This window comes from Taeniopygia guttata, chromosome 5, assembly GCF_048771995.1.
Source record: "Taeniopygia guttata chromosome 5, bTaeGut7.mat, whole genome shotgun sequence".
Taxonomy (NCBI): domain Eukaryota; kingdom Metazoa; phylum Chordata; class Aves; order Passeriformes; family Estrildidae; genus Taeniopygia; species Taeniopygia guttata.
The window spans coordinates 52,051,564-52,076,694 of record NC_133030.1 but is presented as its reverse complement, the minus strand read 5'-3'; the positions used below and the strand labels follow the sequence as shown (position 1 = coordinate 52,076,694).

The 25,131-nt window shown below is 37.0% G+C and overlaps 1 long non-coding RNA gene across 1 annotated transcript in view; it reads right to left on the bottom strand.

Annotated features, from left to right (window-relative positions):
• Window positions 1–24,725, bottom strand: part of LOC115495600 (uncharacterized) — a 107,619-nt gene extending 82,894 nt beyond the window's left edge. Inside the window, exon 1 of the long non-coding RNA XR_003960902.4 lies at window positions 24,333–24,725. This is a non-coding gene — a long non-coding RNA (uncharacterized lncRNA). The remainder of the gene's footprint in view (window positions 1–24,332) is intronic.
• Window positions 24,726–25,131: the final 406 nt, after the last annotated feature.

Sequence of the window (25,131 nt, the reverse complement as noted above, 5' to 3'; positions counted from 1 at the left end):
AGAACCTTGATTAGAAGCCTACTTGTTTTTGCTTAAATGGTCAACTCCTCTGTGGGCTGCACTGTCTGTAGGACTTTGTTCCAACCCAGCATGGCTGTTCCCTTCCTGCTTTTTTATCCCCGGCTCAGTCACTTTATAGGTTTATCAGGAGCTCCTATTGTGCTTTCCATCTCTTCTGTCTGGAGCATACGTGGCAGAGTAAGTGGTATGGGCTATCAGAAACAATAGTGTCATTTATGTGAACATAAAAGGGGGCAAAGTATTTTGTGGTTCTGTTCAGGCCCGTATTATCGTATGCCAAGATTGAAAGAGTGAATTCCACCTTGTTAAATTCAAATGAACTTTCAGTCAATAAATACAGCAACTAAAAATGCTGCTGTTAGAAAAATGAAATAGATTAGTGTTGCAAACCTTTCCATGCTGCTGTGTCAGATGTAATTTTCATCTGTTTGATAAATACACTAAAAGAAGAGTCTGTTGTTTATTTTTCCTTTAGGGCAATATCACTTTTATTCCTTGTTGTGAATCTCTAAGAGCAACAAGACATTTGACCAGTGCAGAGTCGTATTCTTGTGGAACTTCTAACAGTCACAGCTCCTTCAAATCTTCCACAAACCAATTCAGGATTTCAGTCAGGACACAGATGGAGAAGTGGTTAAACTGGCAAATACCTCAGTAACTTAGATAGCACACTGACATGATTGTTGGTGTGTAGCAAAATGGTTTACTGGCTAAAAACCTTATACTTTGGTGAATAAAGAATTAACTGCATGGAAAGTGGATCCTGCTTCTCCTTGAGCAGATTTGGGGTGTGGAGGAAAATTAAAGACTCTCTTTGAGACAGATGGACACAATATTTGGGAAATTACCTCAGTTTTAGAGCACTATGTAGTTAACCTGAGCAAACCCTGGACACTGAAAGTTTTGTTAACTTTTCCCTCTTTCCCTCAATAATATTTTGCTTTGATTTCAGGTCAAAAAGATTGTCCCAGGAATTATATCTGAACTTGACTGAATCTGTTTTTTTCTGCATAATTTCACCATCATACAAGCAAAAGTTTTGGCTGATTTGATAACTGCTAATAAGGAAGACAGGTTGGTTTTGAAGAAAAAAAAAAAAACAATGACAGAATGGACATAAAGAAATGAAGAGACTACAACTCCTTGTTTTGGCAGAAGTAGAATGGCAAGAAGTGGGAGACTCTTAGCAGCCCTTAGTCATAAAGTTGTGGAAATGAACTTTAATTGCCAACCCACTTCTACTTTTTTTAAAACACAGATTTTCTCTTTGTTCTAGCAGATGGAATTTTGAGCACTCTATTCAGCCAATCCTCACTTGTTTTCTAATGGGCTTGGGATTTATTTTTTTTAAATGTCTGGGAGATCCATCACCCTAAATAAGAGGACTTTAAAGGTCAAGAGAGCTCTTATCCTTTTAGTTCATTTCATGAGAGCTCTAAGCAGCAGGCACAGCAATCTCAGCATGGACTCAATGATATTTCCTCACAATGTAGCCAGAAACTGCATGCCTGCAGGGTAAAACAAAATTACCAGTGTTCCCCCATGAATGTCCTACACCTTGAGAGGCCACAGCCACAGAGCAGTTAGCTGCATGGCTGAGCACTAGCAGTAAATGCTTACTTCAATTGTGGCAACTGCCACTCAGAAGGGATGCATTTAATCTTGAAGGATAGATGTCTCAAGACATCTTCCCTAAGTGACACAAAGTCTGTGGAGGTAGAGAGGAGTGCTGAAGGGTTCTGTATGTAGACAGTTTTGCTCTGACTGTGGGGCAAGTAGAGAAAAATTGGTATAGCTGCTAATAAATTAGATTTAATATTAATCCCCATGTCTGATGAAAATTGCTAATGAATGCAGATAGAAGAAAAACTGCAACCAAACAACATAGAAGAATATCAATAACACAATAACAGTTTTCTCATATTGCCTATTATTATTGATGGCAATGGACAAATGTTTGCAGGTTTTCCTAGAAACTATTTTTATGAAACCATGAAATACAACTGATGAGAATTTGAAATTCAAAATCTGTGGAGATTTCCTTTGGGACTAAAACTCCTATGGTACATGGCCTAGGGAAAGGGAGACTGAGTGAATTGATGCAGCCTGTGGCCTCCAGTGAAGAATTCTGGACACAGTCTGATCCAGTCAGAACCCATTGCCATTTGCTATTAGGCATCCTGTAAAAAAATGCCAACAGCACTTGGATTTCTGGAAGATAAGCAACATTTAAGACCAAGTATGAATACAGTAAGTATAGTTTTTCAATTGTACTAAAGGGTCTAGTGGTCACTGTAAGGATTTAGGCTGCAAACTTGTCCAGGCAATTGTGAAAACCATGTGAGAATTCTTACAACATTTTATAAAATAGATTTTAAAAGCCTCTGCTCCTGTCAGTTACTCTGTGAATTTTAAAAGTATAACCTGAAGGTGTAATAAATACTGTGCAACCTGATCTGAAGGGAACTTTAGCTAACTTACTGTAAATGCACGCACACACACATGATTCTTCCTAAATATATTGGCCTATTTACTATGGTAGTTACCTGTTTAAGACTTGCAGTTATATTAAGTAAAATAGTGTGCCTGGGCTAATACATTTTCAGAGAGCCTATTTGTTTTACTGAAGAATTTATTGCAGCAGTAATAACTGTCAGAGTGAAAGCGTGGTTAAAGTGCTAGAGACAGGACCAACTGCAAAGGGTATCTATCAAACTATTGACTTCCTGCCAGCGGTGTTGTGAACTCTTTTGTCATAAACTCAAGCACCCAGAGTTGAAACCTCGATCAATGAAAGGGGAATCTGGTATCCAGCTCTTTTAGAGAGGGCACCTCTTCTGTTTGACCCATTAGGACACAAATAACAGTTTTTATACAGTGCAGGTTTGATTTACAGCAAGCCTTCAGGTTACCTACTGACATTTATATTTTAAACCAAGTGAAAAGCACTCACCATCTGAAAGAGTTAAATTCAGAGCTCCCAGATGCATTGTAGTAAAAATTTTTAGCTTCATAACTGGCAAACAGAAATTTTATTACACTGTGCAGTTATTTACCATGCAGAATTTTATTTATTTTTCTTTCAATTTTTTACAATTTTTATTTCATTTCAGAAGAACCATTTTTTGATAGCTAAGGCTTCACAGGTTTTTCTTTCTTAAAAATATGGACATAAATTCAACTCTAATTCAGTTTAAACATGTGCTTGCCAACTGGAGGCAGCTGGGTCAAGCTATGTCACAATTTGCCTACCTCTAAAGATTTCCACTGGGGATTTAATTTTCAGATCAGTCCATTTGGTTGTTGGACATGCAGATCTTTCTCAATGTCTTCTCACTCTTCAGTTCTGACTGACCTGATGGGGTTGTTCAGGTTGTGGACATAGTGTATTTATCCAGTGAGTGTTCTGCGAAGTGCCTTACAGGTGGCTGTCCCCTGACTGGGAGAACAGGTGATGCTCCCCAGGGTATTGCATTATTGTGCAAGGCTAGACTGTGTGACTCGGTGTGGCAATGTGAGCTCTGAAGCCAGTGCTTCCCTGATGGTTTCTGTACACCAGTAACTTTTAGGATGATTTTGATTCATGTGATGAAGTTTGATATAAATGTTCTTCACGTTTTAGAGCTCCAGTAGGAGTGAGGGCCAAGCATCAAGTTGGTTTGTCAGTGTTTGCTGCAGTCTATTTACTTTTTGGAGGCTCAGGGGAGGTGCTCAATTATACTATGCCTTGCATATGTGTTTCCTATTTTTACAAGGGGAAACTTTCATTTAAATCTGCAGTGCTGTTAGCTTGATCATTACAGTATCATTTCAATATGTTTTGCTTCAGTGCAAACTTTAACAAATATGTTCTATTCTTCCACCAACAAGAAAAGTGGCCTTGGTAAATTGTTGTTCTCTGTGTGGTACAACAGCCTTCTACCTCAGAGAAGGAACTTGCCTTGTGCCTTAGGAACAGAATTTTTTCCTGGTAGGTGGCATTTTTTTGTGCCATTTGTGTAAAACAAGGTGCTGTATTGCAATGCAGGAATTAAAAGTTTTGTGTATTCTGGGTGCTATACAAAATACATTGCCAGTTTTCATCTTTGCACAAGACCATTTTCTTGCATGCCATAGTTCTTTTTTTAATAAAAAAGAGTTCCTTCAGACACTGATGCTACTTTTGAAACTGAGATGCATGTTTCACCTATGTGCTGTGTAACACCCTGACATGAAGTGGTTGATAACACCTTTTTTGTGCCTGTTTTAGAGGAATAGAAGGTTTTGTGTATATTGTGGAAAGTGGTTTCTACTTTCATTTTAGTAGTTTTTCACAGAATAACACATGAAATTTTGTCAACAGGTCTCAAGCTGTCCTGCTGTGAGGCAGGCCAGTTTATCTGGTGCAGTCTGAATCTGATTTGCTCATCCTCAGTTGTGGTTGTCATCTCTGGGTACTTCATATGATGCAACCCAATGCTGCTTGGATTCCATATGGAAAATGACATCTTCCTCCAAAATTAAACTCTACAATAACTATTGTCATGATGAGGATCAGAAAAGCTGTCTCCCTTTTGTGTTAAAGTGTTCTATCTGGCACACAAACCAAAAATGTTTGCATAAATATTAAACTTTAGGTGAATTTTTGCCTTGAAATAAGTCAGAAAATTTGAGTCAGGCTTTCTCATTGAAAAGCAGGCAATATGAAACATAAAGAAGTACATAATGGGGAATCCTTCCTTCATGCTTTTGTTATCATGATTCAGATCCTTATGAGACACAAATGGATGCTCCTTCCAGCAAATACAGATTTCTCTTAACAGGTGCTGATGATGTGGTTCATTTATGTTATTCAGTCAAAAGCAAACATCTCACCATCTCTGAACAGCACCTTTTAAGGTCCCCATGCCATTAGCACAGTATTTTTGTTTTAATTAGAATGAGTAATACCCTGCTAGTAAGCATACATATCATGTTACCTTCTGTAGACTTGAGGCTTTTATGGTTTGGCTTTTAAATTTACTCTGTTTACAATCAATAAAGTGTGCTACGGGCTCAATAAGACCAAAATTAACTTAACACAATTAAGCTATAATTCAAACTTTCTGGAAAGCTGGTCCTTTATTTGCTGTTTTCACTAAATAACTGGAAATTGACTACAAGGCAGGGTGAAATCAGACCAGACCATTTAAATATACCTGGCTTTTTTTTCTTTTTTTTCTGTCTTCCTTCAAACAATTTTTGTTCATCTTATAAATTGCAGAATAGGAGAAAAAAGGTACTTATCCTCAATATATTTTCTGTAATGATCTTTACAGATCTTTGGGGGGTTGAGGAGAAGGCTGAGCCTACTGGCTGCATACCTGAGGTAGCTGGGAGTCACCTCTGTGCCTTCTCACCCAGGGACAAGCTCTGAAATGTGCAGAGCTAGCTTAGGATAAGGTATGGAAAAGCACACAGCAAATTTCCAGACATTTTTTCTTTGGCAGGCCTTGTGGACACCACCCCTTCCCCTGCTGGAGAACTGGGCTGCCAAGTGAGGTGCTACTAAGGCAGGTACCCCTGCCCCAGCACGATGCACTTCAAAAGCTCAGGAATAAGTGCAGAACAAGAGCCATGGTTTGTCCAGCCCTGACTGGAAGTTGGACAAGCATCTGTACCACTTGCTTCCATTAACAAAGCTTCAAAAATTGTCTTTCTTTAACTAGATGTTTTCATTCCCTTGGTCAGCACTGACAAACTGTGCTGAGAATTGAGTGATAAAGTAAACAGCGTGAGTGATGTTTATTGCTGTTCTCAAATAATGATAGCAATTTTTTAAATGATTTTTCACCTAAATGATGTTTCCCTAAAATCATGTAGGAGTTCAAGCTAATATTAAGACTTAAATTGATGTCAGGGGAGTTGTGATTTGGAACAGAGATCATATACTTTATTTCTAAACCCACATTTTTTGGGAACTGAGTGAGTATGAAGATTGTCATTGTTAACATTCACCCACATTCAATTTTGCAGATGCTTAACAAGTATTTTTTAACTAATGACTTCACAATTGAAAGGATATATGTAAATAAAACACAGTTACAATAAACATTGCAGATTAATGTTAATTAAACTACATTTATCAATGTGTCTTCAAAAAGAAAAACCCCAAAAAACTAACTCCTTGGTTTCATAAATAGAAGGCAAAGTTAACGAAGCAGTTGAAGAATTATACTTCCTTTTGGTATTTCTGGTCACTGTATCCAGAATTTTTTATAGCCCTTGTTACAGAGCTTCTGACAGAAATTGAGAAAATATGCATAGATAGAGTGTTTTGGATACTAAATTAAATGGTGACATGTTAGAAAGCAGCGTATATATTTCCAGCCTGAAGCTCCAAGAATTATTGAACAAAATTCCACATTAATATCTTACTCAGTTTCTGTGATTATATCCTTTATATCAGTGGATGTCACGGCTGCCAGGTAAAATAAAACCATCCTATGCGTCCTCTTAGAATGATGCCAAACCTAATAACGCGTGAGAGTTGGCCCGCGTGTCTCTGGAGCCGGCGATGCCAGCCCGTCCTCGCAGACTAATGCGGAATCAATACGCCTTTCACCGGCGGCCCGGGCCCCGGCGGAGACGCCGGTCAATAAATCCCAGCCGGAGGTCACGGCCACGGCAGCGCGGCGCCCCCGCGCCGGCAGCTCCGCCCGGCCGCGGGTCGGAGAGGGGTCGGGGTCGTGCCCGGCGGGATATCGGCCTCTCAAATGCTGTTTGCTGTTCCTGACACTGGCCATTAATTCTCCTCCGCCGCCGCCTTTAACCCTTCCCCGCCAGCCCCTGCGCAGCATCAGCCGAACTCGCGGCACGCAGGGGAAAGATGCCCAACCACCAACCAGTCCTGCCTTGACTCTGCTCCTACACCAGGTTTTAGCTTTTTATCAGTCAGGAGAAAATCGGTAGCAATTGATTCTCGGTATCAATTTCTACAGTCAGGACGGGCTACTGTGAAAATTAAATTTGTGGTGTTTATTCCGACACCCAAATCGGTGAGCTTGACATCTTCAGGCTGCATTATTTGTCCCCAGGCTGAATCTTCTCACCTTTTGTAAGTCTAACTGATGTCAGCAGATAACTTCTACAAAAGAAACTGATGTAATTTTCTCACCTTTTGTAAACATAGCTAATGTCATCAGATAACTTCTACAATAGAAGTTGCATAATAAATGAAAGCACTTTGTGTCACACAAGTATATCTGCATTGGGTAGGTGGATAATGTGTATTAGATAGGCGGGATCATGTCAAAATGCTCGCTGTATAAAAAATGTAACTTTTTACCCCAGTGTTCTCGATTTGTGGAACCCCCACCTTGCACTCTGAGCAGAATAAATGATACCTTCTTTCTAAAGTAGGTTCTGTCTGTGTTTAGGGAGCTCCTAAAATTGGCAACAAGCTCACCCCCACAGGGTGTCAGGAGTGATGTTTACCTACAAGTATGTTATGCCTTTATAGATACAGGCTTGGAAAATGAAGAGCGGTATCAAGTTCCTTTAGGATAAGTCAGTTTTTTGGTCTTACTCCCCAACAGCTTAAGTAAATATAGCACCTCAGAATCTCAAGGATTCACCTAAAACTCATCAAAAACTAAATATAGCATCATGAAACATTCTTGCAACATCCTTATCATCCTCAAGTGAGCAGGAATTACTTATCAATGTCACTGGCAAGCCTTGCTCTCATGAGATTTGTAAAATCTTAAACCTCATTTGTGGACCATAAAGTTTTGTACAAGCTTAGATATGCAATATATATTTGACCTGCTGAGTACACTGCCACAGGAGGTAACCAGCTAAAATGATTTGACTTGAGTAAAAGTGGGCAGATACTTTTATGATCACTAATAACATTTTTATAGCTATGAAAGCCAAGATAATAAGGATAATCAAATCATACATTTCAGGACATAAGCTGATTATAGTACCAGTAATGGTCAGGGAAGAATTTTACCTTTTGTCGCCAGGAAAAGAAAAAGAAAATATAAAAATGCACAGTGACTAAAATTATATTTTAAAATAAGTTAATCATCTTTAAGTTGGGGACTTGCAGCTGTAGCACAAAAGACCAGGCAGGGTTGAAGGCTACTCTGATATGAAAAAAACTTTGATTAGCTTCTGCATTCTGATATCCAAAAAGCACCCTCTTGTCTTAGACTCATCGTCACATCCCTCTGCCTGCCCTCTCCCAGTAATAAAAGGCCTGACACCTAATTCACTTTTATTCTCTCCAATTGTGTCTAAACCTCAAAATTCCTAATCTAGCATTACTGGATTTGTATTCTCATTAACCAAGGTTGCATTCTTACTGTTTCTTTTCTAAAACTGAAAACCAACCACATTGGGAATCTTCAGTGTTCAGTTACCTTCACTTTTCATATCCTGCACATGATCCTGTCCTGTTTTCAGTAGACAGGAATGTCATCAGAGGCCCAGCAGAGCTGATGGGGCCCAGACAGAAGATGGACATGAGACATTAGGTGATGTGTTCCTGCTTCTGCCTTGAGAACTCACTGACCTCTCCAGGGAGCAGCATGGTTTTGCAGGACACCTTGCTCAGCCCATTGCTGGGCAGAGCAACAAAGCACCACATCAATGAGGACTTAACCTGTGTGGTTATGGAAAGCATTAACCTGCAGCACTGTCTTTCAACAAGAATAATGTGCAAGTGTTCAAGCCTTGAAAGAAATATTTGCACTGTTAATTTTTATATGCAAATAGCTTTTGAAAGAGATGATGCTACTAGCAGCCAGATTGTTTGCTCTTTCCCCTATTATTTCTAATGAAAATCTATTTGCAGAAAAAGCTTCTAGGAAACTGTGTGGATAGACAGAATGAGGTTTCAGGAGAAATGTGTGGTTACAGAGAGTTCTAGAAGAGACATGTGTGTGTAAGGTGAACTATAAAATTTAAATTTAGAAGAACAAAATTACTTACTTTAGCAGTGAAAAGTCTCTCTCTCCCATGTCAGTGATAAGCCTGTGTAAGCTCCAAATTATTTTTTTTTAACCAATCTCTGCACATACCACCTTACAGTAGGACAACTTGCTCCTCTGTCTCACCAGTTTCAGAGAACCTCGGACAACCAGATCATACTGAACTCTAGAACTGCAAAATTAAAATTATGTGAGAAAAATTACAATATCAGCACATACACTCATTTTCTGGAGTCCTGCTTCCTATCTATGATTTAAAACACTTAAAATGACTTTACAAATCAAAGGCAATTAAGGACAATGCATCAAGAAAGCATTCTCTAGAAGCTACCCTCACTCTGAAGGTAGGTTGTTGCAAAAAATACCACAAACAAACAAATAACAACTAACAAGAATCTTCATTCAAGACTAAATCAGACTAAAACATTAAAGGAATGACAGAAAAGCTGTTGATGAGATAAAAGTTTCATCAGCAGGAATGGAGTTGGCTGACCTGACATCTTAAGATGAATGAAAATGATGTGTCATCTTCATCTTTCCAGCGCATTTGAATTTATTTGTGGGAAGCAAATATTAAGTTACATAGGACAGCCTATTTTTTCCTGTGAATTCTAATTGTAGACTGAGAAGAATTTGCTTCCACTCTGTTTTTCTTCCTTCCACCTCTCTCCTTAACAAAAATCATTAGAAAAATAGAGTTGAAGTAAAATCTAATATTTAAAGGATTTTGTGAATCTATGTCCGAGTGAACAACACCCACTGTTATATTGAACTAATGTCTTATTCTCAGAAGGTGTAGCTGAAGCAGTGCTTATAAAAAGCAGAAGTATAAATTTGTACATTGGGCAGGCAGAATTATTCACAAACGCTTGGCACTGGTGCCAGTGACGGCTTTTTGTCAGGCAATGGAAAAGAGCTGTATGCAAGTGTGCTTAGGAAAGAAGGGATGGCTTTTGATCCTTGCAGAAAAAAAGTCTATTGAGGGGTATTTGTCACTGATTTGAAAATAGCAATGGGAGTGACTGAATATACAGAGGAATAGAAATAGCAGGTCTCATTTGTCTTCAGTGCTCTGATATGACCTAACACCCATGGCTTGAAATAAAATAAGCTGCTCAGAAGCAACTGGACACATCTGATAGTACAATTTTCTCATCACCTCTTGGTACTTGAAATAATGCTATATTTTGCCTGGATTTCCTGTATATTTCTTGATACTTACAAAACCTAAGTCCTTAGAATGATATATGGTCATTGCCTTGCTCTTTTTTCCTGTCAAGATAAAATGTCATTAATAATGCCATAAAAAATGTTGCATTAGAACTCAGAAATTGCTAAGATTTCTATAATATTTTACGATGAATTTTTGTTAGCATGATTGCACAGATGCTAATGAATTAATCTGAAGTGTGTGAAATTTGTTGGTGGTTTTGAGACAGTGGATTAAAATTACAAGGAGAATTGGTACAGCAAGAAAAGAGGCATGAAAGAAAAAATGCAGTGGGAGAAATCAGGACAGGAACAAAGAAAACATGCTTATCTTACACTTGGGTTCACCACTGTGGAAGCGGGAGAAGTTCTAGAGAGAAGGTGCATACAAGAAGCTCCTAAAGCCATGTTAGAAGTCTGCTTGCCTGTAGGGCTAAGATAAAATATTGTACAAAGGCTTGCATGGAAATTGCCTTTTTTTTTTTTTCTCCTTTTTTTTCTTTTTACCTCCTCCCCAAAAAAAGATGGGGACACAGAAACACGTATGCCTGGAAGGTCTGGAACTAATGTGGAGAGGACACCTGGCATAGCAGGAGCTGAGATAAAGAAGAGACACAGAAACTGAAAACGAGAGACGGAGAAATAGTGTAGAAAAGCACAGCCACAGCTAGAAGTTGAGTTGTAATACATGCTACAAACAGCTGTTTGAAAAATATGACCTGATAAACAACTGTAATGAAAGGTGCTAAAATGGATATAAAACTTGTTTATGATGACATTAGTGTCTGGAAAAAAAAAATCTAGTCCATCAAACACAGAAGTTCCTAGTGTAAGTTTGAGGAAATAAATTAATGGAATAGATCTTGAAAGAAGGGTACTCTTGGTCAACACAGAGAAGTTGGAAGTGGCAGAACACTGCAATGCCATGGGCCCTTGATCACTCAGGACAGCTTTGTTAAAATCACCCCACAACAAAGTCAGCTTGTATCTTAGAAAATGGTGGTAGAACACCATGCAGAATAGTTGAATTCCAGTGGAAGACAGCTGTATTCAAAGCAAAAGTTGTAGCAGTAATGCAAGTAAACAGCATAAGCAGTATACAAAATACAACATTTGATGCTGGTTTCCTCCTGTGGAAAAATGAGTGTTTAATCTGTTTATCAGAGCTTTAAAACTCTTGTGGACCAAATATTTTAAGTTTAAAAAAGTAGGCTGGAGGCAGTCTATTAATGAATGAATAAATGGTCAACAGAGAGCATTGAATAAAAACAGCAAGAAGAGACTTTCATAAGAGTTGATATAAAAAAGATATACCTTACAAAATTTTTGTGTTCAAAGCACAACAGATGCAAGTTTCTCAGATGATGCCTATGAGCTACTTACAGTAGTTCTGTGTGCTGCAAATTGAGAACTCACTTCAGATAATCAAGAAGTCTGAATTCTTGAATTCTAAAAATTAACAGGGAAAAATTGTATATCCATACATTGTCAAAGTAACTCTATGATGGAAGAACTGAGGAGAAGTAATACTATAGCAGTACCACCAGAAACCTTAATGAGGGAAGATTGCTGCTTTTCCATAATCCATTCAAATATATCTCTGCAATGTAGAGTATGTTGGCAGAGAATCACCTCCACATATAATCCTTTTTAGTTCTAATTTTTATTTATTCACACTCCCAAACGTGTAACATTGCTAATGTCTTTTTCAGCTTTTCAAATAAAGAAACCAAACCTCACAACCCCTAAAGTTCTGAAACAAAACCCCACAAAGTCAACCAGAAAGGAACCCAGAGTAGGAATATTAAAAGCAGTATTTGGGGAATAAACCCCAAACCCAAACAAAACAGATGGAAATTCGTGCATTAACCCCTGATATATGGAATTATGTGAATTTGGATTTGTTATAGCAAATTTCTTACTGTACGTTTCTTGTTCTCACCAAAGAGCAGTGAGTTATAAACCCTGCTGTTCCTGAAACCTTCGCCTGTATGAGACAACCAGGTTTAAGTGGCTTTTATAGCCTTCTGTAGGGATTTTAGTGTTCTGTGATCTTTAAAAAAGCACAGGGTGGGTACAGTGAAGAGAGTTAAATGAAAAGAAAAAGCATTAACAATGGATTTCATCTTAGTATTTAATTAGCTAGAGGCCATGTAGGAATAGACTAAATATCAGCAAAGGGTCCTTGATTACAATCTCAGAACAGATGGGCATTTTTATCTTGAAAGGATGACCAGCTTATCTGTAGTTTTGCAGCTATCATGGCTGATCTATATCTTCTTTATCCAGGCTAATCAAGTACAGAAAGTTTATTAAGATAATAACACTGAAAGTTATCACCAGTTATGCTCTCTAATCTTGATACAGTTTTGCTGTGTACTGTGTTTCAAGAGGTCTGTCAGCCAACAAAGGCTAAAGTTTGAGGGGTATCATTTACAGTCTACAATGATGTTTTTGCTGAACAGCAAGCAACTTAAAACCCAGTTTAAATTAATGACAGAAAGTTATTGTCATGACAACGCCAACAGGTTAAACGCAGGCTCTGAAAACAGGGTAAAAGTTAGAAATCTTCCCCCAGGACAAGTGGGTTGATGTGTCTCCCACTGACTCCATTTACCTGGCACTGCCCACTAAACTGCCTTCTACAAACATGGGAGAAGAGATTCAGCTGGTAAAAATCAGTGTAGCCACAGTACTGGAAGCTATGCCAACTTATTTAGTGACACATAGCCAGTGGATGTAAGCCTGGGAGAGCTGACTGTGCGGTATGTAAAATTAGCATTTGCTTTTTTAATGCATATACATTCTAAATATCATCAAAATACTCCTTCTGGTGTTTATTTTTAAGAAACCTAATTTTAAGATTAAAAAATATTCAAGGAGAGATTTTAAATTTGGATTTATTTTTAAGCTCAAGTATGAGATGAGAGATTTCCTCCATCCTATTATCTGTCTGCATTTTAGTATAATCATGAAGAATCGATTGATTTTTTGTTAAATCTTGTGTCTATACAATACTGAGCCAATGATCATGTTACTTCATGATACTTTGGGTAGAGAGAATATTGTTCACAACAAGTAGAGGGACAGATTTTTAATAGTCTGAAAAGATTTTGTTTTAAATATTTTATTCTTCCTCTCAAAAAAAAAAAAAGAAGAAAAAAAAATAAGAAAAAAATAAAGTCAGAGTACTGAACCCCATTTTGCCTGCTTGATCATCCACACATGTGTAGAACAAAGCACAGTCTGTATTGGTTGTAGTGCCGGGCCTTGACAAGTCAGAAATTCTCAAGGAGAGTTGCTATGGGGCTTTTGACTGAAAGATCAATGCTTAAATAAAATCTGTGTGCTGATTACACATCTCCACATTCAATCAATGAGTCACTGAAATTCCAGAACAAGCTAAATATTGATGGCCAGAAAACAAATGTGTACAATAGCACTTGATTGTTTTTTCTCATCCTCTTTCTAATTTCACCCAGCCTTAATAAATATGAGGTTGTTACTGCCAGTTACACTACATATAACCAGTCATTGTGCTGTAAAGTGCTACTGTTTGCTGTTATTGATCTTAGCTATCTTTTTAATTATTGAAGTGACCTGAGGCTTGGTTTGGTCAGTTATGCAGGTCATTCTTCCACCATAATAATGTGAAAAGTTATTGTCAGGGTGAGGGAATCAGAATGCCCATAGTTTAATGCTCTTTTACATGCCAATTATTCCCCAGACTATAGAACAGCTGCAGTCAAATATCAAATCTGGAGGTCATCTCTCTTTCTTGACCTCTTTGTGCCTATAACATAACAATAGAAATCTTTGATAATCTTGCCTTTCTTTTGAAAGAAATTATGTTCTAAAATTTATCAGTGGTGCTCCAGAAAGTCAAGTAATATTCTGCTAGAGACAAATTTGGGAAAAATAGTCACATTATTTTACACCAATTTAAATTTAAAATGGACTTGAGCAGCAATACTTAATCAGAGAGATTCACAGTTTTGTCATGTGCTTTTTTTACAACCAAACATTTTGTACAATTTGAACCAGTTTTTCAATAAAAAGTTGTCAGAGATGGTAAAATTTTGATCTGGATCAGAACATGTCCAGTGAAGGCATGATGGTGCAGATGGTGGAATGAAGGGTGATGTCTAAACCATGTACTATGCTGGTACATGGGTGATATACTGCTGCATATAAATAAATCACCTTTCAGGAATCCTCCACCTTTTGTATCATGGAAAGTACTGTAAGCAGTATGTAGTAAAATCCAAAGATAAACCACATGAAGAAGTTTCTCAAGGAATTTTTCAATCACCTCAAAAACCTCTTTCTAACTCTGTAACATCCTGAAAATATTTAAGATTTGTAGCCCTTTAATTTTACTGCTAAACTATTAAATAAGTATCAATTTTATTCCTCTACCTCTTGCCAGAACTCATAGAAAGGGTCTTCAGTCTATAATTTGTTGCAGTCTGATGTAAACTTAGAGAAATATCTTGGGATTTGGTTTGTGATCAAATGTAATTCTCATATACATATATATATCTTTAAAAATCTTTATGATAGGTAGAGGCAACAAATATTTTGAGAAGAGGTTTTAATTTGTGTCATCACAAGGTTGTTCACCTTTCCATCTGAGCGTTGTTCTTTAAGAAGGCAGTACAGCCTGAGTCTTTACTCTGAGCCAACCTCCTTTTTAGTTTCTGATGCTTCTACCAGCCACTATAACTCTTAATTCTTGTAAAATAGAAAGTTATATAGCCTCAGAGACCATTTGGAAATGGAAGCAAAATTTCAGTGCAGAATTTTGGTATCTGCTCAAACATGTCTTTCAGTGGAAATGTCCTGGCAGGCAGCAAATTTCTGGCTGGTGCACATTATTGGCATTAGTCCCTAGAGCCCTAGTGGCATAGGATTTGCCTATTTGAGAGATTTTCTCTCTTCAGCTGACAGAGCAGTGGGCAACAAATCACTCTGGGTGTGCTCCAAAGCCCAGTAAAGTCAATGGAGACATTTGTGGAAAGGGAGGTTAGCAGGACAATCTTTAGTAATGATTTCTCCAGAGCTCTCTCTTACAGTTGGTTTACCATTGATCTGATTTTTTAACCTTTGCACCAAGCTGAAAAACCCACTTCACTATTTCCACTTTACTGAGAAAGGCTGAGCTGAGAGGTGGAAGGATCTTTTGTTTGTTTTCTTGACATTAGGCTGGTGAGTATTCACCTATCATCAGAGGGATACTTCTTTGTTATTTATATTTTGGGAGGCATGCAGCATAAGATAGATGGTTATTGAGGGTTTTGTAAATATAAATTAATAACTCAAATTATTCCTGGATACTACAATCCCCTCTCCTATCTTCCCTGAGATGTTTCTTTCTTGTGCTTTCTACTGCAAGAATAAATACTTGAAGCCAATATGCTTTGTTATATTGCACCAGGGCACTATGGATTTTTAAAAGTACCTTTTTTGTGATATGTTAAAAAAAAAAAAAATCTTGGCTGATTACAACTTGTTAGCTTTGCTGCTGCTCCAGTTCCGTTTAGGAAAAAAAATATGGCTTTATATTCCCTCCCACTGATTTTCAACTAAAACAGAACTTAGTTGCCTGCTGATCCTGCTGGCTTTTTTAAATGAAAAACTTATTCTTCTTAAACTACTGGAAAATTATGTTTTAAAATCAGCATAATTTCATTGCCTTTTATTTCTGTCTGTCATGAAAACTGCAAGGCTGCTTTCTGGAACAATCCAATGTAATTTAATGCACAAATTTAGTTATAGTTATGAATATACTGACTGAAAAATATTTAAATGATCTAGAGATATTAGTCACTCTACAGTAAAAATGGCTGTGTGCATACAATGGTAAAAAAAAAAAATCTATGTCTGTAGGTGCCTGTATATTCATAACAGATAATTGCATAAGATTGAGAGCTGGCAGGTTCAGTAAAGAGGGACTCTGCCTAACCAGTGCACCAAAAGTGGTTCAACCATTTAAGTTGCAGAGGACATAGAAATTAATTCAGAATTATGACATCATATGCCAGTTACTTTTAGGAATGGTAAAGACAGTCAGGAGAACAGGGAATAAAACACTTGAAGACTGAGTGAAATTAGTAATTTTTCTCTCTTTGGGACCACCTGGTGATTTTGAATAATTTTCCATGTCTTTTCAATAGGGAGGATATACACTGGAAGAACCAACAGTGGTGACAAGTTCAAATCTCACCAAGGTCAAGAATCAGATGCTGTTCTGAATCTCTGATTTATGAAAATTTGAGTGCTTTATAAAACTTGACTTTTTCTGGTGAATTTCTCACAATTTTATTTTCATTTATTCATTTTAGAGTGACTGAGTGCCCTTTTCAATTCTAATACTTTCTAGCAAATAATTCTTCAGAAGACAGGAGATAAAGATGTGAGCACCTCTACATATACAGAATGGTCAAACTCAGTCTACCCTCTAACAGTTCAGTGTTCAAGACACAGCATGGGTTGCAAGACAAGAATAACCTTAAAGGACTTATATAAGCCAGAGAATTTCACTGGAAGGATTATTCTGCATCAAACCCTTATTTTTTGACTGAGTAGGAGGCAGGGAAAACATTGACTACACTGATGGAAGAAGTTCATGTGATGGAAAATCTGCTCCATCTCCCAGTTTCCAATGGTTAGTTGCATTCACTGTTCAAACCATGTGCCTGGCTGTGGCTGAAAAGATCATAAATACTTGAAATGTACAGCTCACATAGTTTAAATTCAGCCAAATGACCGTCAACTGATCCTTAATGGAAAGTTCAAAGAAAATTAGTACTCTGTATTGCAGGTTTCCAGTTCCATGAGAAACCTTTTGGCTTTTCTCCATCTCTTCTATACTATTATTATAAGGAAGGTATCACACAGTTCCAAGTCTGGCACTCTTCAGCCAGTGTCTGAGTAAAAAATAGCTGAAGAAGCAAACGATGGACATATTTTTCTGTCTTTGAGTGATATGATTTTGTCACTAAATTGTGGCCTAGGGCGTGTGACCAAAATTGTAGGCCTTTGTCACATGCTTAAAAATGAAAGAAACTACAGGAATTCAGCTTCCCAAGGTTTCTAGAAAAAAATTGTTTGCTGCTGGCTCACTCAGAACCTGAACATAGTTGTTGCAGTGAGTGTATATTAATATGTCTTCAAATCATTTGAGGTAAGGTGACTGCTATAATAAATCAGATTGGTGACCCAGCAGTCCTAGTCTACTGTCTTTAACATCTCCTGGGACTGGATGTTTCAGAAGAAAAGAATAAAGAGTATTCTTGAATTGCATCTGTTGGCTAATTTGCACAGTCATTTTCTACTAGTAACATGATATTCATGCTTAGAGTGGTGGGAAGTCTCTTCCACCAACCCAGACTTGATCTGTTTCTTTAGCAGTAGCCTCTGAGCATTTCAAGGAAGCAGACACAGTCTTGTGAAGTTCACCCTGATGCTGCCTGTTCTCCTCAGAGACTGTTTCTCACTCATTACTGCAAGTGGGCGAGTGCCTTTTTCAAGCCCTGCAAAATTGGAAAATCTAACAGATGGCAGATATGGCCTATAGGCCTGAAGTCCTTTTCTATCACTCTGTCATGTTTCCAAAACTACTTTTCAATGTGCTTTCCTTGGAAGTCATTGGAATATTCCTGTTTGGTTGGATTATTATATTTTCCTTTCCCCTTTTTTTTCCCAACTGTAATTCAGAAATATTAAGAGGTTTTGTCATCATGTAAACATATTTATAGTAGATTTTGAGGGAAGGATAATTGCTCAGGCTAAAACTTATATCTCTTGCAGCATACTTTAGGCAACTATAAATCACTTTCAGTGGGATCCATGTTTATATTCAACCTGTTACTTCCATTACTTCCTATGGACTATCACTATGGCCTTTAGCTTGTTTTTCCTACTCATGCAATGTGTCCCGAAGCAGTATATTGACAACAATCCAGACCACTGACTGGTCTAACATAACCACAACAAACATAATCTTTCCCTACCAGTGGGATTTCTTTGGCATGAGTCAAAAAAACATTGTAGGACCATTTGGCACGTGTGGTATAAGAGTGAGTAATGAAAAAGACAGTTACACCTGTTTGCATGAGTTTATGTTCCTCAATGATGTGAGTCCTGTCACCTCCTTCTTACGCTGGTGGCTGTTAACACACGCATTAAGCCTAAGGAGGAATTATGATGATTAAATTAGCCCCTCTCTACTTTTCTTTTATCTGATGGGTGACTTCTATCAGTATTTCTCTAAGCTTTAGGCTGTCTTTGGTGAGATGAGTTTTTTACTTGTCATACAGGGCCACAGTTGGTCCCTTATGTACAAGCCAGATAGTACAAAGATGCTTGATCAAAACAGGCCTTTAAATTTTTAGCACATTGCTTTCCATAATTACCAAGGAGAATGTTATCTTCATCATTGCTAGTAAGTAATAAAAACTGAAGCTAGTGACATCTATGCACTTCCCTGCCAATTTTAGAGATCCAAAATGCTTCATTGAGTAATAAATGTAGCATTCAATATTTTAGAACTGATGTGGAGGGATCATACAGGAGAAGAAGGAAGCTCAGGTGGTAAATTTTAGCCCAGTGTCTGTAACAAGTGACAGCACTAACTAAACTGCAATATCAGGCTAACTTCCATCAATGTCTGAATACTTTTGACATCAAAGGGGGTGGAATTTGGTCCAGCAGTGATTGCAGTGCATGCATGCTGCTTGCAAATAGGCTGCAAGTGTCAAGTCTGGAACTTCAAGGACAGTACTGGAAGGGATAGTTGGCAAACTCTGCATCCACTCCAAAAATAGCCAAGGTCACTTTGGGAAGGTGTGCCCAGTACAAAAGAGCCTTTGAGTCAGGCATCTCAATTACAAGCAGCAGAAAAAAACAAGCTATAAATTTTGTCCTGGACCAAAGCTATAATCTGTCTGGGTCAGAGGTTTTTGATTATCTTCTTTGTATATGATGAGGCCTTTCAATACCTGTGTATGAGTGTGCATGTATATTTTTGTGGGCACCTAGTGTTCTTCTCCTCTTTTCTCTAAACTGGACTACTGAAATTCCAGAGCATGGAACATAGGTAGCAAAAAAATTTTCAAAATTAAGTGATCAGAATTCATTTTTAGAAGAAAAACAAATTAGTAATAAAATTTTAATAATGCATGGTACATTAAAGTTAATTTTAATAACCATTTCCCATTTTAAATTAATAATTGCTTATTAAATGTTGCTGTTCTTCTATCATGATACAGACATATTTATGTTAGCGCTTGAAACAGCAAGTAAGATGTTACCCCTCTGAATTATATGTGCAAGGACTTTTGATGGGAAAATTGCTTTACATCACACAAGGAGAGTCTTGTTCTCTTTAGCTAAATGTGGCTGAAGTTCAAAGAGAATAAGAGAATTCTTACCTCTATATGGTCAGCCTGAAAACTTTCATAAGAAGTTTCTTTCTTCCTTTCTGTCAAGGTAGGTTTAATATTGTTAAATCATGTGTCAAAGTCCCATACAACAAGTCAAGAATTTTTGCAAATTTTTCTACTGGAAGTTGTGGAATAGTCAAACTAGGAAATATTTGTTGAACATGGAAGCTTTTGTGAATTTCCTTTTTAAAAAGAAATTTTTTTTTCCACTTTCCAGCTGTCAGTATTTATTTACATGTGAAGCCAACTTTCAGCTTCCAAACAACAGTTTTGAACAAAACAATTCAAAATAATTTGAGCAAATCCCATCTTTCTCACTTATGCTTCTCTTTCCCTTAATTTTTCACCAGTTCAAAATAATTTTCAAAATCTTGGCCTCTTCTGGTACAGGAAGAGAAAAAAAATCGGTTGCAAAAGTGCTGTTGATCTACGCTATATTTTTCTCTTCCAGATTCGAGGACATCTCTTGTACTAGAGAATAAGGTATTAGCAGTCAGCTGAATACCAGTCCCACTTCTCAGGAGCTTAGGTGCTCGTGTTCTGCTATGGAATAAATATTTCTTTTGTCTTAATGATGGATTTCTGCAAATTCATCTCCTTCCTTGCAAGACAGTATTTTCTTGCAGCTTCTTAGAACTGCATTCTGCTAGAGAAAAGTTTGGACGGCTTATGTTGCAGTGATCAAGCCTGTGTATGTGTACTAGAAAAGCACATTATCTTTGCTTCAGGGATCACCACTGCCTGCCTTTATTTATACTCCACTACTGTACCCTCCAGCCCTGTCATTCCAATAGTATTCTTGAAGAGAGCTTGATCCAAAGCACATTACAGAATTGCAAACTCTCTAAAGAGTTTTGTGGCAATGTGGCAAAAATGGTTATAACTTTTGAAATGCTGTGGAAATATTTGCTGGAAGCCAATGAATTTCCTTGTGAAAATGTCACATACAAGTGGAAGTGAATAGAAAACGTGGGAAATAATTCAGATTTTTACAAAGACAAAAAAAAGAAAAAAGAGAAAAAAAAAGGGAAAAAGAAAGTTAAACACCCCAATCCCCTTAACCTATTGGGTTTGCTCAGTTTTAATCAGTTCTTTATGACATCCTCATTAGTCCAGACTTCAATGCCATTATATTGAGTCTTCTACCTGGAGAGGAGCTTTGAAAGGAAACATCATAATATGCAGTGCCTGTATGGATAAAATATGCATGTGTTAGTTTTACAGACTGATGTCAGTGTTGCATTTATTTATTTGGGACAGTGGTGATAGTGTGTAAGCCATTTCGCTCCAAGAAAACAATGGATTGGGATCTTTTTTCTAAATATTAAATTCTGGTTTACTCAGGGCTTTCTCCACCCACTTTAGATGAGGGAGGAAAAAATCTTGGCAAGCGGATGCTCTGAGGGGGCACATGGAGGCGTGTGTAATCATCTTGCCAGTTTAATTAACAGTGCTTTTGACTGATATGTGTTAATGAGGATAATGTACAGTATGGAGGGAAAGAACCCAGTGTGCTATATTAAAGGGACAGGTGCTGGGCGTATTGGAAAGTTCACTAAAAGGAAATAAAGTATATGAAGTGACTTAGAAAGGGAGGGAGAGGAAATATTTCTGAGAACACTTGTAAGGGAGTAAATCTCTGCACCCAGTTCAGAGCCTTCAAAGAGGCTCACAGAGGAAAATGATGAGGGAGTGGAGAAAATCCATCTGTTGGCCATGGTTCTGCCTAGGCTAGCCAAGGGAGAGTGGCTCCTGCCTCCCTGTGCCTGGCAGACCTCATCAAGTTTCTCACCTGTGTGCATGCTCCCCTGGGCATGAATGTTTGCAGCGAGTGGGCCTAAAAATGTGTCACACATTTGACATTCTGAGCTGCCTCTTCTGAAATGACACCATTTATAGTTAAGAGCAATCAATGAAAGATTTCCTTCTGCATAAGGGCCTGATCATCTGATGCTGCAAGAGCCTCCTGCAAGGTGCTGAGTGCCCTCAACTCTAAGTGAAATCAATACGATTGGGCACTAGCATTTTAAATTTTTCTTATTTATGGGATATTTTTAAACCCTTTCCTATGCTTGTAGAACTTACTTTACAAGATTTATTATCAGCCTGAAAAGAAAGGGAAGAATTCAGTGTAGTAAGCATATTTATCTTGAAGATATCCTTGAAGATTGACAGTGTCCTATCAAGGCCTTTCAGCATTTATAAAATTTATATGTTCCTATATTCTTCAACAAAGCTGGATACAAGTATTTCCAACACAAAATCTTCACTTTCAGGAAACAATGGTATTGGTGGTCCAGGAAGGCTAAGTTCTTCGTGAATATTTCAGGCTGCCATGTGGTGTTATTTTTTTCCTTGACCTTATTTATTTTGGAAAAGGACTAGTGAAATGCAGATCTTCAAATATAAAATAATTTTCTGCCTTTGATATTAACAATTTTCAAGGCTTTATATTTATTTCTGCTTTCAAGTTTTCATTTTTTCTACAAGATTTATGTATTTGAAATCAAAACCTATAAATGGGATTTGCAATTAGAAGAAATATTTACCATACTATTCCTTTGAATACCTTGAAAACTCATTATGTGTGTTCACTGTATTAAACAAAAATCTGATTTTGCTGCATAAATAGTGCATTGAAAATTATCTCTATCTGTACGTGTATTTATATTATATATATGTATAATATTTATGTATATTTATATGTTCATTTTTGTAATCAAAAGACAGATGATCATCTGCAAGTAGCCTGTTCAGTCTCTTTGAAAAGAAGAAGCAGAAATCTTTTGGAAAATATTTCCTCTTCTACCCAGTGCTGTACCTATATTCTGTGAATATTCTGCCAAGGCTATTAATGACAGAAGAGCTCCACAATCTGGGAATAGGACCAATGGATAATACAGTGCCTAACCCAAGCAGGAAAAGAAGATATTAGTTTAACTTTTCTTAAAACAAGAAAAAACTCCAAAACCCCTGAAAAAAACCCCAACTCCCCATTTTTTGTCATGAAAACTCTGTTACATGAAAATTCCTATTTCAATGATAGGGAAAAAACCCTCAGAACAATGGCTTTTGTGTAAATAATCTTAAACTGGCACAATCCAGAAACCTTGACTATTTTGGAAGCTAGTTTCCTGAGTCTTCTGTCTGTGAGAAACAAGGGCTAGCCCCAGAGACCAGTGATTTGACCAGTGTCCCTTCAAAATAACTGATAAGTAGGGCTAGAAAGAAGATAACACAGCTACCTCTTTATTTAGGGGTGATTAATTATAGGGATAGATGTTTGGTTGTTTAGGAGTGTCTACACTTATACGTTTATGTCCACACTTATGTATTTTTCAAAAGAAAAAGCAAACTGTTTGTTTTAGATTTTGACAGTGACTTCTGAAAGTGAATAAAAGTACCCCAAAATCAGAATGTGAGAGTATGTTCTATTTTCTATATTTTAACAGTGTCAACATTACAGATTTTTAACAACGTAATTCCCTTTTCTCCTTTAAAATTTTATTATGTTTCTTCTACTAGAGAGGGGTTAAAATCTAAGACAATGTTGGCATAAGATCAAATGGGTATAAATTGGTTGTAAACACATCTAGGACAGAAAGAGAAGATTTATAACTAACAGAGGACTGAAGTTCTGGAACAGTTTTCAGATATGAGCAATGAAGGGTAAAAAAAAAATCTAATGGGTTTAAACAAAGATCTTGATAAATTTATTCAGAACTATATGACCTAGTTGCCTCCATTAGCCATAAACTGAACTTGATTACACAGGAGTTCCTTTCTGTTTTTGTTTTCCCAAAGAAATTATGCAAGCACCAGTTTTGTGCTGCAGAAATACAATGCATTGCAAAATACCCTAAGTAAATAAAAAACAAAGTAGTCTAGAATCAGCTCTTACCTGTATCTGACATCAATAACCTTTAGATAAAAGACAGAAACTGGTATTATATCCAAGTGCAGACCCCCCAGTTTTGACCTTTTTTACTTTTCTCGAGTAAGGCAGATTTCGGACATTAATTTTATTCCATCTCTATTCAAAGCAGACATGAGCAAAAACATTGGCTGAATGTACTGTTATTCATTTTAGGGTCAGTATCTCATCCTCCCTGGACAGCTTTACACATAATAAAAGAACTAACATCCAGCAGAGTTGAAAGCCTTCAATAGATCAAGGATCAGGCTCACAGTTTTAGAATCTGTGCCTCAGCAAAGCATCTCTTTAACCCTACATATGCACTTTATTCCAGTTGAAGCATATGCCTAAATATTTATGTTATTGCAGACAGACTTCAGTGCATGCTCAAAGTTAAGATCACATCTAATTGCTCTATCAAATTGAAACACTGCTTAACCTACAGGATGCACAGGCTGTTAATGGATGATGTTATTTTAATAATCATCAATACAATGCTTTCCATTATTTTGATTTATGTATTGAAGCTTCTATTACAATCAAGCATCTCAGAAATACTATGCGAAGTTAATAGTACAATTATTAAACCAGCCACTTATAAATACAAGGAAAAGAAGAATAAACTAAGAGGAAAAGGAATAAAAAATAGAGACTTTCAGATTAAACATCACTATTATGTTCACTGTAACACGGTAGATATTAAACTATATTAGGTGCCCTGTCTTTTTACCACTTAAATAATGAATGAAAAGTAAAGTACAATATTACACACATTGTTCTTACCCATTATTATCTATTGATGTTCCATTCTTCTTAATTCAAGCATTTCTGGTGTTGTGTGCTTATCCCTCCTACTGTCAGTTGTATCCCTGTTAGTATTGTTTTCCTACAGTTTGTTACGGGATTCAACCAAAATTATATCTTCTGCTAGTAGGATCTTTTTTATCTTCTTCTTACCATTCCATTATAAATTTCATTATACTAATTTAAATGCACCTAACATGTTCTCTTCATATTCTTGATAACTGGTTTGATTGATTTTATTTACGGGGAAGAAAAATTTCGGCTTTGGTTTTTGGTTTTTTTTTATCTTCCCACATTATTGTAGTCTGAGTCTTTTGTCTCTCGTATGTAGTATCTGATGTATATTCTGCAACATTTGTGATCAAGTTTTGAAACAGCAGGTGTCAAATTCTCAGACAGAGTATAATAATCACAATAATTTGAAGAAAAACATTGAGCCTCATGGAACTGGTAATAAAGTCAGAGAACTAAATGTGTCATTTTTCAAGGGATGATGCTATTTACAAATAAATGCTTAATGAACCCAGATCTTTTTCTTTCGCATGAGATTATGCTTCATAGACAATCAGAATAATTTTATTTCTATTGTAACGTTTTCACTTTAACAGCACACAGTCCATCAGCAAATAAAAAAGGTACACATTGCCTTAGAGTTGTAAAAATAAGGTCTCTTAAACACCCATTGCAATAATTTTTACATTTGCCGTGAACATTTTTAATACACAGAAATAATTATCAATAAAAGTACTGTGATGAGAGTTATGGATCAATTATTTGC